This window comes from Ptychodera flava, assembly GCF_041260155.1.
Source record: "Ptychodera flava strain L36383 chromosome 23 unlocalized genomic scaffold, AS_Pfla_20210202 Scaffold_24__1_contigs__length_23054250_pilon, whole genome shotgun sequence".
Lineage (NCBI taxonomy): Eukaryota > Metazoa > Hemichordata > Enteropneusta > Ptychoderidae > Ptychodera > Ptychodera flava.
This window is the reverse complement of record NW_027248278.1, coordinates 20,699,040-20,714,197: the sequence shown is the minus strand read 5'-3', so window position 1 is coordinate 20,714,197 and position 15,158 is coordinate 20,699,040.

Sequence of the window (15,158 nt, the reverse complement as noted above, 5' to 3'; positions counted from 1 at the left end):
GTCATGTTCAAGGTGGCCCTGAAAAATAGAGGGTCATGTCCAAGGTGGCCTTGAAAAATAGAGGGTCATGTTCAAGATGGCCTTGAAAATATAAGGTAGTGTTGTCATGAACAATTTTTAGACATTTTCAACTTTTCAATTTCAAAATATCGTTTTAATACAAATATTTCACCAGCAACTTGAACTCCTTGTATTTTTTAAGTAGATAGAATAAAAAAATACAATTTTAACTATTTTACTTTGCCTTATTGAGGTACTAACTTCAAAAGTATGAAATACCTTACTTTCCTGAACATCTACCACACAATGAAAATGACAGTTTAGCAAAATTGGAGAGTTTACAATGTACTATCAGCAGTCAAACAAAGTAGTGGCTATAACTGTTCAAAAAATCGCAATTTGACAACCGTGATATATCAAAAACAGTAAAGGATCAAAATTTGTAAGATTCAAAACATTCTGCAGAATTATATGATAAGTACAGTTTGCAAAGTTTTTGTTTATTTCACTGTACTTACATTTGCAAAAAAAGCAAATTTGACTATATTTAGTAAAAAGCAGTTAACTTAACTTTGTTGCCAAGTAGATTGAACAAAATTAAGAAATTTACGTTAGTCTGTAGCAACAAATTATGGTCAGGTGCCTTATTTTTCAATAATTTTTGACAAACTTTTCAAAATCCTATAAACCCAAAATATTTCCAATCGTGTTCTAGGTAAGAAAAGGGAACATTTTTATTGGCGATGCACTAAAGGCAAAGCAGAGTGTCTTTGTGATACTTAAACCATGAATTTTTCTCTGTACCGTCCAGGATGCATTGAATTTTGATAGATATAATCCTTGTTTACAACATTTAATTAAAACCGTAACATTTTCTCTTGTATTGTTGATGCACAGCCTGTCAGTTAAACAAGTATCCTATTGACAGAGTTGTTATTAGTTCCAAAGCGACTGTTTGACACACAAGAATATAAGCATTTTCAACCACAACGTGTTCGGAAAAGGTCGCTCAGTTGTACCATCTCAATTTTTCTTTACATCTTGAAAGTTTGTTTTGCTGCGTTTCTTCAAGGTGTCGTTTTAGGTATCTCGTTTTCAAGTCAGATTGACGCACTTTTCGTATGTTTGAAACGCAATGTGTGTTTTCAATCATATGTAAGTGGTTAGTGCTTATGTGCATATTACTGAGTTTCATTGTACGTATTTTGCGGATCGCCATCTTTAAAATCTAATTTTGATGAATGGAGTAATCTTGCATTGGATTTAAAACTTTTTGGTGTCGAAAAGGAACAACTTTCTTTATACCATCTCTCTAAGCAACATCACCATTAAAGACATTAAAAAGTGACCCGTATTATAAATTATATTCTTGTAACATACATATTTTAAATATAGCAAACTGAAAAGTGTTTATAGCCACGGAAGTCCTAGATAATGCTCATCCTTTACATTCAGTAATAATAATGTCTTCCTATGTTCCACATGCGTCAAACACTAGTCTTTTAGGTATACAATTAGACCGAAGCGTAATAAATAAGACCCATAGGAAAACAATTTCGATATAAAAAAAACACAAACACATATGTACGCTTACAAACGGTGTAAAGTCAGGTGTGGGACACTATTCTCAAAACAAGAGCCAGAAAAAGTGTCACATTGGTGGCAGGTGCAGGATAATACTCTAATTTGAAGAATACATGGTATATATTAAGTAACCCTTGGTGCAGAGGTTAGCCTGACACGGTGTGCTTGGCAATTCGTTGTGGGGAGAGGTCATAAAGAAGAAGTGTTTGCATGTTTACATTCTCTTTACACCGCTGACTGCTATCGACTTAGAAGTAGCTTTGAAATTAGGTGCTTAAAAGCCCCGGAAATCTCGTCCGTAACATTTCTTAATTCTGTCTAATTTCTAATTCCAAATGCAAGTAAAATTAATGTGATCTATTCCTTTAACAATATTTTCGGAGGGTCTAGGCAAGATGAGAGAGTTTGGATAATGCTACCCATTTTAGCAATAGATGTTTTCACCTGTATTTGATCGGGATAGATAATAAAAGGAAGTACACTGCGTGTCCGCAATTAAATCAGCAATTAGGAATGACAGTGATCTCAAATTTGTAGTCACTGCGATTTTATCTTTTTCAGGATAAACAAAATGATGCCTTTGCTTTGAGGAATTGACAAACTGTTAATTTGCAATGAGAGAATTTGAAGAACTCGTAAAGCTGTTGGAGGTCGAATACTTCAGAGAAGTATACTGTAATGCCATCTATTCCCAGCAAACGACCTTTATCTCTTTCTTATCTTAAAGACCTTCACAACTGTTTCTCACAAGGTATCAACTTTGTTTTTTTAAGACGTTCTGGATAAAAAAATGAATCACTAACTGTGATGTCAAAATATGAATATTGTCACGAGATGAATATAGGGTGTTTCCTGTTATTGAAAATAGTGGTCAAATTATTTCTAGGCAATCCATCTTCTTTCATAAGTATAGGGTAAAGCCCGAGTACTATGGCTATTCCCGCCTAGAAATTGCTTTGTATTATCGGTTAAAAATACACTCATTATGAAGAGTCATGCCGAAAACACGCCCCGCCAGAGGTAGGCGTTATTGGAGACTGGGTAATACATTGATGACCCTTATTTGACAATAAACCCACTCCGTCACATGTTCGCTGACAAGGATTTAGGTATAACTAGCATACCTAAGGTCTTCATAAGCAAACATTTTAAAGCAGGGTAACATCTCTTTAGCGAGTTTTAGTTATCTTAATACAGGAACGTTATTAATTTGATACAAAGTATTACATGTGTTATGAAATAATCCATGAGTGAGGATCTATCCATGGCATAGTGCCTTTTCATAAGTCTAGCGCCCTCCTGTGGCCATTGTGAACTTGAAGTCAAAGCGAGGCCACTGAGGAAAAAACCTTGGCAGCGGCTAGTCTGGTTCCCTGACCCATTTCCCCGGTAGAGGGCGTGGGGAAATATAGGGTCAGGTACCGGCTAATGTAAACATGGACGCTATTGGGTTAAAAAAAACAAGCTGTGATTGGATGAAAGTAACAATTGTAACTTTTCTCATCTTTCTTGGGTTTCGCACTTTCAGGCTCACTTGACACCAACTTCTTGTTTGTACCACAAAGCCGTGGAGGTAGAAAGAAAGACTTTCTACCTTCATGATTTAGCCACTGTGATTTAGCACACCTCTTAATACTTTTAGAACGTCAACATGATGCCTGGCATTTTTCACGAAATTCGGACACCATTCTGTCCATCGAAATCAATCGTCGTTCGCAGTTCCAACAAAGTTTGCTTTCAATTAGCTGTGATATCGCAGCATTACTTGTGGCGTGTATCGAACGTGCTCGGGTCATTGGGGTCACGCCACAGTCGGCGATGACCTCAATGACCCTAGCGCGTTCGATGCACACAACAAGTACTGCTGCGATATCACAGCCAGCCTTCAATCACCTCTATTTCCCCGTACTTCTGGATTAATCCTTTCAGTTTATGTTTCCCATCTCGTGTGCCAATGTTTTTGGTTCGGATACCAGTGTTCGAACATAATTCTGATCCAGTCGAATTTTGACCGGCGTTTTCATGGTAGCAGCCATATTTGTTGTAGCACGTTCTGTCAGGTGACTAACCTCCGCCATCTTGAACAAAATTCTGTTCAAGATGGCTACCCGGTACCTGACCCTATATTTCCCCACGCCCTCTACCGGGGAAATGGGTCAGGGAACCAGACTAGAAACCCTCCAGCCCCTGCCCAGGGTTTTCCCCAGTGGCCTCGCTGTGACTTCAAATTCACAGTGGCCACAGGAGGGCGCTAGAATTATGAAAAGGTTCTATACTGATCACATTATGTTGCCTAAAATGGAATGCTCACAGAGAACATTTGCACCAGGCATAATTGTTTTCTGACTGAAATATTTCTCTAAAGGATTCATTCGTAAATTGCCTATTCCTTCAAATTTGGACTTTCAATAAGATGTATATATTATGAATTGTTTGCGTCTTGAAAACAAACGACATAATCGATTACTGCCGTATGGTCAGAACCAGCGTTACGTCAACAAATGATTACTTTCGACAAAAATGTTTGTATAATTTTTGTGTTCTAAATTAATCTGTTTGTTTGATTGTCAAGTACATTTAAAACGTTTTACCAGTTGTAATGTTACCGAATAACTTTTCATCCAAGGACCACCCATTTCCTTGAAATCCCTCTTCAGGCTAGTTACAACTGTATAAGCAGCACATAAATGATATGCATCTACATTAAATAGACGATACCCGTTTACTGATTTGAATTTACTTCTAAACGCTTGGCAATTTGAGCTCTTATCTCCACGAAACTAATTTTGGTGAGTTAATTTGTTTCGGTCGAGTTCATCACTGACCGCATGATTTATGTTGGTAAGCCAACTCAGTGACCTGTGTCTGTCAATCGAAGGTTCATTGTCTGTATGCAAAATCTACGTAAAACCTGGTTTAGTTTTCATTTTTTATGAGCGGCTAAGTTACTTGGAAGAGATAATTTTGCACAGAAAGAACTGCTTAAAAATATTAAGGAAAACAATTATGAAAATTATATTGCCAATTTACCTAACAAACTCGTGAGTCTCATTAAAACGTCATTATTATTTTATATAAGGCCGCTGTTGTGGATAGATCTGTTGAGGAAACTGCAAAATATCCTGTCTGTAAATGTCATACGAGAACAATGCACACTAATTTTAATTTGGTTTCAACGTAGGCGATATGCGAGTTTAGTTTCGAAACTGAACAGGGTACGTTAAGTTAAGCTACAGCAGCTCAACAGAACAAGCAAACGTCAAACCGGACGGTCTGTATGTGTATATTCTGCATGACGCTAACTGGTAATGTAAGTAAGTTATAATTCACAATGTTATCATTTTCCTTCGTTTCAGAGAAAACTTTGCAAAGGAATGATTTGAATCCACAAATTATTTGTAATGACTGATTGTATGTTTCGAATACAGACTGCAACCTACTGGTGCCAGTTTTCAAAAATTCTGTATCTTATAGTTTTAGAATTTAAAAAACTTAACATAGCTGTATAAGATGTGTCAAGACTTCGTCTAAATTGACCTTAAATCAAAGATGACTGTGTGGAGATGCACGTGCATCTTACGTGTCTGGGTTCTGTCTTATGGACGTTTTGTTGTATTTCCTGTCATGAAGTGCAATCTTTCTATGATGTCACATAATGGACCTTCTATGATGTCGCATAATTAACCGACACGCCAGTCGGTCCTGGGATAGTATAACTTTATCGTCATGAGTAAACAAGCAAAACCTAGTTTCTGCTACACTGAAATTTCAATTAAACCCAGACCTCGAGGAACCGTTTTATATGCTTGACGTGCAGCAGTTACGCATGCTACCACCTTCAGCGGCCTTCTTCACGAGGTAGAACTAGTTACAGTCTTGTTAGGGAACAAAGAGTGTTATGTCATCTTTAAAAGATCCACGAAACAAAAAAGGGTGCAGAAAACATGAACCAGAGCAAATTCAAGCCTGACAGGAATTAAACTGCTATCTTAACTTGCACGTCAGATTCTAATCGTGTGCGGTTGGACAGACGCAAATGCTTCATTGAGAATTGAAATTTTGAAACCAAAAGACATTGTCATCCTTACTGTTAATTAAACACATCGTTCTTCAAATAACATATTTCCTATTGATGTTTATCTTTGGTTTAGCGATAATAGAGAACGGAACAATTTTATAGCTTGTATCACAAAATTTTTTGACGTCATAATCGTCATACGCACAATACTGACGCCTATGAGTATCGTCCCTGACTAGCTATAAAAGTAAAAGTAAAAATAAAATTTACTTTAACTTTCTTCGAATCACTTTCGCAATTTCAAATGCTTAGTATTTTGTTTGGGCGAAGCAAAGTTGGGGCCAGGGAAAGGAGATAGCTGACCGAATATCGGAAGAGAGAGAGCGCGTAAGCAAACGAAATTCCGAATTTATGTTTGTTGTCAGTCGTTTTAAACATTTCAACATTTAATCAAAGGATAATTACTTTTCTTGATGATAATGGAATATTTGTAAATGATCAAATGGGCTTTCGTAAGGACAGAACTTTTCAGACGACGTTTTTGCATTGGATATTTAGAAATCGACTAAAGAATGATTCTCGAACATTTGTAAAGTCTACTGACTAACAAAAAGCTTTTGATTTTGTTAAAAAAAACAAAAATAAATTTTGTGTCGGTTCAACAGGGATGACAGTAAACATACAACTCAATTTCTGCTCTCAGTACAATTGCTTGTGTACAAAATAATGCTGATTATACTGACTGCTTTGAACAATATCTGATGATAGCCTTTCTCCCATCACCGAGCTTCATTATGGCATTCACATTAGTTGCTATAACGAGTCGAAGCTTCTCATTGCGTTGACATAGCTGTTATTTCAAACGAGGAAATAATATGAAAAAATATTCCATTTGATTACCTTATGGTGTAATAAATAGTGTCATTTGATAAAGAAAAAAGCATTTAAAACAGTTCACATAGAAATGAAAGTAATGATTTCAAGTTTCAGTATGTCATGCAAACGGATTGATTATGTGTAGAAATGTCATATAGAGCGCTTGAAATATATGTTAAACATTTAAACCTCTGTACAATTTGGAATACCAAACTTGACTTCTGTTCTGCTATTAAGAGATGTAACCATGATAAATGCCACACAATTCTGAAGTGAGCGCCACGATTTTTCTAGGGCTTTCATAGAGTTGCTCCAACTACACTAGTATGTTGGTGATACTCATTTGATCTGCAAAAAACAAGGCATTGGATCAGTATTGTTATATATTGGAATGGGCTATAAATATGGATCACATTTTCTTGTAGGATAGATATTGCGATTCGGCTAAGACTTACTCAAGTTCAAGTTTGTCATTTTTATTTCAAATTTTGAACCCCTGAGATGCGGTATTTCTTTCGGTAAAAAGTGTTCGGTCGTATCATACAGAGAAATACCGGAACGGTGTACAGGGTATGGTACCCTGTCACTTAACGGAGAAGTCACAGACAAACCGCTCGGCCAAATCCCTAATATCCAAAACGATTGGTTCAATAACCGAGCTAAGTTGTTACAATTTTTCTGACTGCGACCTCTCCCACACGCTGTAGAGTTCAAGAAGCTCTCAAGCTCGTGCGCTTACTATCACACATCGCACGTGACAGGTAATTTGCATAACATTTCAAAAATCGGTCTTCCCTATGTTTTATCTCGATTCTTCAAAATATCTCTCTCAAACTTTCTGAAATACAAGCTGTCACAACGCTCTTACAGAGTGTGTCTCAGATTTTTGATCTTGCTTAGTTTTTTTAGAGCACAATTTTAAAGAAATCAACTAGGATCAAAATTGACAGCTCTGGAAGTTTTTCCTGGCATAAACATGCTTTAAAGGTTTAAAAAAATTCGGAGACATATTTTTAAAGATCTCCATGACATCTTGCACTCACACAAATTTCGGCCTTATATCTCAAAGCATTGAAACAAAACATCGAGAAAACCGATTTTAAAAGGTTATGCAAATTACCTGTCACATGATAGTTATGTAAACAATGGTGACACTATGGTAACCAAAATGTTTCGTTATATCTAGGCTTTCCGAAAATATATAATTTACTGGGGTTCCGAGCTTATTAACCACTAGAGAATTGTTACCTTAAAAAGGTCAATTTCTTGTCTCTGAACATTAAGAAAGAGAAAACAATATATTTAAATTCAACAGCAGTACCCAGTAACTGTATGTTTTATTCGTATTCGAAATTTCGCCCCTGTGTATAGAAACAATACGATACCGAGGCTCAATAGACCGAATTGAATATTGCGTTGAAGGTGAAATCAAATAAGTCAAGAACTCACAAACAAAACCATGATACTATAATGATATCGGCGTGGCAGTTTGAGATGTTCTGATACGAATAATATCCACATGTTAAGGGGTTGATATTGGGAGTTTGAAATTTGAAATGAACGCTAACAACCGCTGTACAGATTGTATATAGGTGTTTTACGAACATAAGCGGCGAAGCTGGAAGGAGATGAAAACACCTAGCGATGTGTAACATTCATGGATAAGAAAATGAACGGCGTCATCTTTGAAGTTTTTAAGCAACTACTCTGTTTCTGTATCCCGGGTATACAGACAATCTCTTGTATGAAAAGTTAGCAAGTGTAGTTGGCGAAAGGGAACACGCATGCGTATTACGCAATACAAGCAAAGTTGGCGTCAAAGTGAACGACCTCTCTTTCGTAAGCTACATTGTCTCTAATGATATTGACCCAAGCACTGCAAACAACAGCTGCTGGTGTGAAACTGTTACCCTGCATTTTGGTTGATTTATTTTTAAACTTATTTTATCATTTCTTTTTACCTACAGTGTTGACTTATCGTGCTCTCAACTTTACATAGATGGGATGTGTTATAAATTTTAGTATATATTTAACACCAGAATTCATACCACGAAACACCTCCTGTTTACAATTTGTTCAGTGGTAATTTGAAAACAATTGTAAAGAGTGTCATCACACTGTACATATTACATGCCTCGTATATCGAACGTCGCGCGCTCCACAGGATTTAATGGTAACTGGTCGAAGACGTTGCGGGCCGCATAGTCATCACTGGACTGAAAGTGAACCGGAGCTATTTTCAACTTGACAACGTTTTGATGTAAAAATGAGGAAATTTCATGTTTTGCATAGGAATCCAAGTTTAATGGATTTTCATCTAAGATGGAAATAAAGCATTTGCCAATAAATCTAAAAAAATTAAAGCTGCAAGCAGCGTTGGCGGGGCCCAAGCAGATAACATGGTTGAGAGATCTTGCACTAATGATATTATGTGCAAAATTCGATCTTGGAAAAGTATGATTTTGAACATCATCTCATAGTTACTGTACGTGTCAGTGGGAATTGCATGTTTTACGTAAAATCCAACATGGCGGCCAAATATGAAGGATATAGCACTTGTGGTTACTGAGTTATGGACATATACTCATATTTAAGGGCAAAGGTCATCGAGGTCACTTGACATTTTGTCAAAAAATTGTAATGCTAAGTTATCCCTATATACCAAAAATCAGACCTCTAGCTCTATTGGCTGGCTCAGAATTAGATATGCGCATAATTAATGAGGTACAGGATGTGGTGTCATAAGGTCTCCCATCATGCTAAATATGAAGGGTGTAGCACTTGTGGTTACTGAGTTATGGACATATACGTATATTCAAGGTCAAAGGTCATGAAGGTCACATGACATTTTGTCAAAAAAATTGTATTGCTAAGTTATGCCTATATACCAAAAATCAGACCTCTAGCTCTATTGGCTTGCCCAGAATTAGATATGTGCATATTTAATGAGGTACCGCATATTGCATCATATGGTCTCCCATCATACCAAATATGAAGGGTGTAGCACTTGTGGTTACTTAGTTATGGACATATACGTATATTCAAGGTCAAAGGTCATCGAGGTCACATGACATTTTGTCAAAAAAATTGTATTGCTAAGTTATGCCTATATACCAAAAATCAGACCTCTAGCTCTATTGGCTTGCCCAGAATTAGATATGTGCATATTTAATGAGGTACCGCATATGACACCATATGGTCTCCCATCATACCAAATATGAAGGATGTAGCACTTGTGGTTCCTGAGATATAAGATTTTTAATGATTAAATTGCGATTTTTGTAAAATCCAAGATGGCCGCCAAACCACGTGACCGATCCAAACGTGTTTCGCAAACTTGAAAGAGATCGCTCTAAGGATGACATGAGTAAAATTTCAGTTCAATTGGTGTGTTGGTTCTGGAGAAGAAGATTTTTAATGATTAAATTGCGATTTTCGTAAAATCCAAGATGGCGGCCAAATCACGTGACCGATCCAAACGTGTTTCGCAAACTTGAAAGAGATCACTCTAAGGACGACATGAGTAAAATTTCAGTTAAATCGGTGTTTTGGATCTGGAGAAGAAGATTTTTAATGATTAAATTGCGATTTTCGTAAAATCCAAGATGGCGGCCAAATCACGTGACCGATCCAAACGTCTTTCGCAAACTTGAAAGAGGTCACTCTAAGGATGACATGAGTAAAATTTCAGTTCAATTGGTGTGTTGGTTCTGGAGAAGAAGATTTTTAATGATTAAATTGCGATTTTCGTAAAATCCAAGATGGCGGCCAAATCACGTGACCGATCCAAACGTCTTTCGCAAACTTGAAAGAGATCACTCTAAGGATGACATGAGTAAAATTTCAGCTAAATCTGTATGTTGGTTCTGGAGAAGAAGATTTTTAAAATTAAATCGGTATTTTTCGCAAATCCAATATGGCCGCCAGGTCGCGCGACTATTCAAAATTTCTATACCCAGGTGCACGAGATCTCATAGGTACCTATTAGCCCTGCAAGTTTCAGAAGTTTGCGGTAAGCGGTGTTTGAGTTCTAGGTCGACAAAAAAAGAGCGGAAGAAGAAGAAGAAGAAGATTAAAGCTGCAAGCAGCGTTGGCGGGGCCCAAGCGGATAACATGGTTGAAAGATCTTGCACTAATGATATTATGTGCAAAATTCGATCTTGGAAAAGTGTGATTTTGAACATCATCTCATAGTTACTGTACGTGTCAGTGGGAATTGCATGTTTTACGTAAAATCCAATATGGCGGCCAAATATGAAGGATGTAGCACTTGTGGTTAATGAGTTATGGACATATACTCATATTTAAGGGCAAAGGTCATCGAGGTCACGTGACATTTTGTCAAAAAAATTGTAATGCTAAGTTATCCCTATATACCAAAAATCAGACCTCTAGCTCTATTGGCTGGCTCAGAATTAGATATGCGCATAATTAATGAGGTACAGGATGTGGTGTCATAAGGTCTCCCATCATACCAAATATGAAGGCTGTAGCACTTGTGGTTACTGAGTTATGGACATATACGTATATTCAAGGTCAAAGGTCATCGAGGTCACGTGATATTTTGTCAAAAAATTGTATTGCTAAGTTATCCCTATATACTAAAAATCAGACCTCTAGCTCTATTGGCTGGCTCAGAATTAGATATGCGCATAATTAATGAGGTACAGGATGTTGTGTCATAAGGCCTCCCATCATACCAAATATGAAGGCTGTAGCACTTGTGGTTACTGAGTTATGGACATTTACGTATATTCAAGGTCAAAGGTCATCGAGGTCACGTGATATTTTGTCAAAAAAATTGTATTGCTAAGTTATCCCTATATACCAAAAATCAGACCTCTAGCTCTATTGGCTGGCTCAGAATTAGATATGCGCATAATTAATGAGGTACAGGATGTGGTGTCATAAGGTCTCCCATCATACCAAATATGAAGGCTGTAGCACTTGTGGTTACTGAGTTATTGACATATACGTATATTCAAGGTCAAAGGTCATCGAGGTCACGTGATATTTTGTCAAAAAAATTGTATTGCTAAGTTATCCCTATATACCAAAAATCAGACCTCTAGCTCTATTGGCTGGCTCAGAATTAGATATGCGCATAATTAATGAGGTACAGGATGTGGTGTCATAAGGTCTCCCATCATACCAAATATGAAGGGTGTAGCACTTGTGGTTACTGAGTTATGGACATATACGTATATTCAAGGTCAAAGGTCATAGAGGTCACGTGACATTTTGTCAAAAAAATTGTATTGCTAAGTTATCCCTATATACCAAAAATCAGACCTTTAGCTCTATTGGCTGGCTCAGAATTAGATATGCGCATAAAATCCAAGATGGCGGCCAAATCATGTGACCAATCCAAATGTCTTTCGCAAACTTAAAAGAGATCACTCTAAGGATGACATGAGTAAAATTTCAGTTAAATCGGTGTGTTGGTTCTGGAGAAGAAGATTTTTAATGATTAAATTGTGATTTTCGTAAAATCCAAGATGGCGGCCAAATCACGTGACCGATCCAAACGTCTTTCGCAAACTTGAAAGAGATCACTCTAAGGATGACATGAGTAAAATTTCAGCTAAATCTGTATGTTGGTTCTGGAGAAGAAGATTTTTAAAATTAAATCGGTATTTTTCGCAAATCCAATATGGCCGCCAGGTCGCGCGACTATTCGAAATTTCTATACCCAGGTGCACGAGATCTCATAGGTACCTATTAGCCCTGCAAGTTTCAGAAGTGTGCGGTAAGCGGTGATTGAGTTCTAGGTCGACAAAAAAAGAGCGGAAGAAGAAGAAGAAGAAGAAGAAGAAGAAGATTAAAGCTGCAAGCAGCGTTGGCGGGGCCCAAGCGGATAACATGGTTGAAAGATCTTGCACTAATGATATTATGTGCAAAATTCGATCTTGCAAAAGTATGATTTTGAACATCATCTCATAGTTACTGTATGTGTCAGTGGGAAATGCATGTTTTACGTAAAATCCAATATGGCGGCCAAACCACGTGACCGATCAAAATGCCTTTCACAAACTTGTAAGAGATCACACTTAAGATGTTACATGTCAAAATTCAGTTGAATCGGTGTGTTGGTTCTGCAGAAGAAGATTTTTAAAGATTAAATAATGATTTTCGCAAAAATCGAATATGGCGGCCAGACCACGTGACCGATCAAAACGCCTTTCGCAAACTTGAAAGAGATCACACTTAAGATGTTACATGTGAAATTTCAGTTGAATCAGTGCTTTGGTTCTGGAGAAGAAGATTTTTGAAGATTAAATAACGATTTTCGCAAAAATCCAATATGGCGGCCAGACCATGTGACTGATCAAAACGCCTTTCGCAAACTTGAAAGAGATCACACTAAAGATGTTACATGTCAAATTTCAGTTGAATCAGGGTGTTGGTTCTGGAGAAGAAGATTTTTGAAGATTAAATCACGATTTTCTCAAAATCCAATATGGCGGCCAAACCACGTGACCGATCAAAACGCCTTTCGCAAACTTGAAAGAGATCACACTTAAGATGTTACATGTGAAATTTCAGTCGAATCAGTGCTTTGGTTCTGGAGAAGAAGATTTTTGAAGATTAAATAACGATTTTCGAAAAATCCAATATGGCGGCCAGACCATGTGACTGATCAAAACGCCTTTCGCAAACTTGAAAGAGATCACACTAAAGATGTTACATGTCAAATTTCAGTTGAATCAGGGTGTTGGTTCTGGAGAAGAAGATTTTTGAAGATTAAATCACGATTTCTCAAAATCCAATATGGCGGCCAAACCACGTGACCGATCAAAACGCCTTTCGCAAACTTGAAAGAGATCACACTTAAGATGTTACATGTGAAATTTCAGTCCAATCGGTGTTTTGGTTCTGGAGAAGAAGATTTTTAAAGATTAAATTGGTATTTTCAAAAATCCAATATGGCGGCCAAGGTCACGTGACCGCATGCGATTTTATTGGCAAATTCTGAAGACCTTAGGCCATGCTTGCTATACAAAAAATTTCAAATCTACTAGACCCCTGGGTCTTCTGCAGAAGCCGTTTTTAGGTTTTTGGAAAATCCAATATGGCCGCCAGGTCATGTGACCAATCGAAATTTGTATACCCAGGTGCACGAGATCTCATAGGTACCTATTAGCCCTGCAAGTTTCAGAAGTTTTCGGTAAGCGGTGTTTGAGTTCTAGGTCGACAAAAAAAGAGCGGAAGAAGAAGAAGAAGTAGAAGAAGAAGAAGAAGAAGAAAGTTGAACTCCTATAAAACCAATAGGGGCCCAGCCGGTTGGCTTGGGCCCCTAATTAAAGCTGCAAGCAGCGTTGGCGGGGCCCAAGCGGATGACATGGTTGAAAGATCTTGCACTAATGATATTATGTGCAAAATTCGATCTTGGAAAACTATGATTTTGAACATCATCTCATAGTTACTGTACGTGTCAGTGGGAATGCACGTAAAATCCAATATGGCGGCCAAATATGAAGGATGTAGCACTTGTGGTTACTGAGTTATGGAAATATACTCATATTTAAGGGCAAAGGTCATCGAGGTCACGTGACATTTTGTCAAAAAAATTGTAATGCTAAGTTATCCCTATATACCAAAAATCAGACCTCTAGCTCTATTGGCTGGCTCAGAATTAGATATGCGCATAATTAATGAGGTACAGGATGTGGTGTCATAAGGTCTCCCATCATACCAAATATGAAGGCTGTAGCACTTCTGGTTACTGAGTTATGGACATATACGTATATTCAAGGTCAAGGTCATTGAGGTCACGTGACATTATGTCAAAAAAATTGTATTGCTATGTATCCATATATACCAAAAATCAGACCTCTAGCTCCATTGGCTGGCTCAGAATTAGATATGCGCATAATTAATGAGGTACAGGATGTGGTGACATAAGGTCTACCATCATACCAAATATGAAGGCTGTAGCACTTCTGGTTACTGAGTTATTGACATATACGTATATTCAAGGTCAAAGGTCATCAAGGTCACGTGACATTATGTCAAAAAAATGGTATTTCTAAGTTATCCCTACATACCAAAAATCAGACCTCTAGCTCTATTGGCTGGCTCAGAATTAGATATGCGCATAATTAATGAGGTACAGGATGTGGTGTCATAAGGTCTCCCATCATACCAAATATGAAGGCTGTAGCACTTGTGGTTACTGAGTTATGGACATATACGTATATTCAAGGTCAAAGGTCATCGAGGTCACGTGACATTATGTCAAAAAAATTGTATTGCTATGTTATCCATATATACCAAAAATCAGACCTCTAGCTCTATTGGCTGGCTGAGAATTAGATATGCGCATAATTAATGAGGTACACGATGTGGTGACATAAGGTCTACCATCATACCAAATATGAAGGCTGTAGCACTTCTGGTTACTGAGTTATTGACATATACGTATATTCAAGGTCAAAGGTCATCAAGGTCACGTGACATTATGTCAAAAAAATGGTATTGCTAAGTTATCCCTACATACCAAAAATCAGACCTCTAGCTCTATGGCTGGCTCAGAATTAGATATGCGCATAATTAATGAGGTACAGGATGTGGTGTCATAAGGTCTCCCATCATACCAAATATGAAGGCTGTAGCACTTGTGGTTACTGAGTTATGGACATATACGTATATTCAAGGTCAAAGGTCATCGAGGTCACGT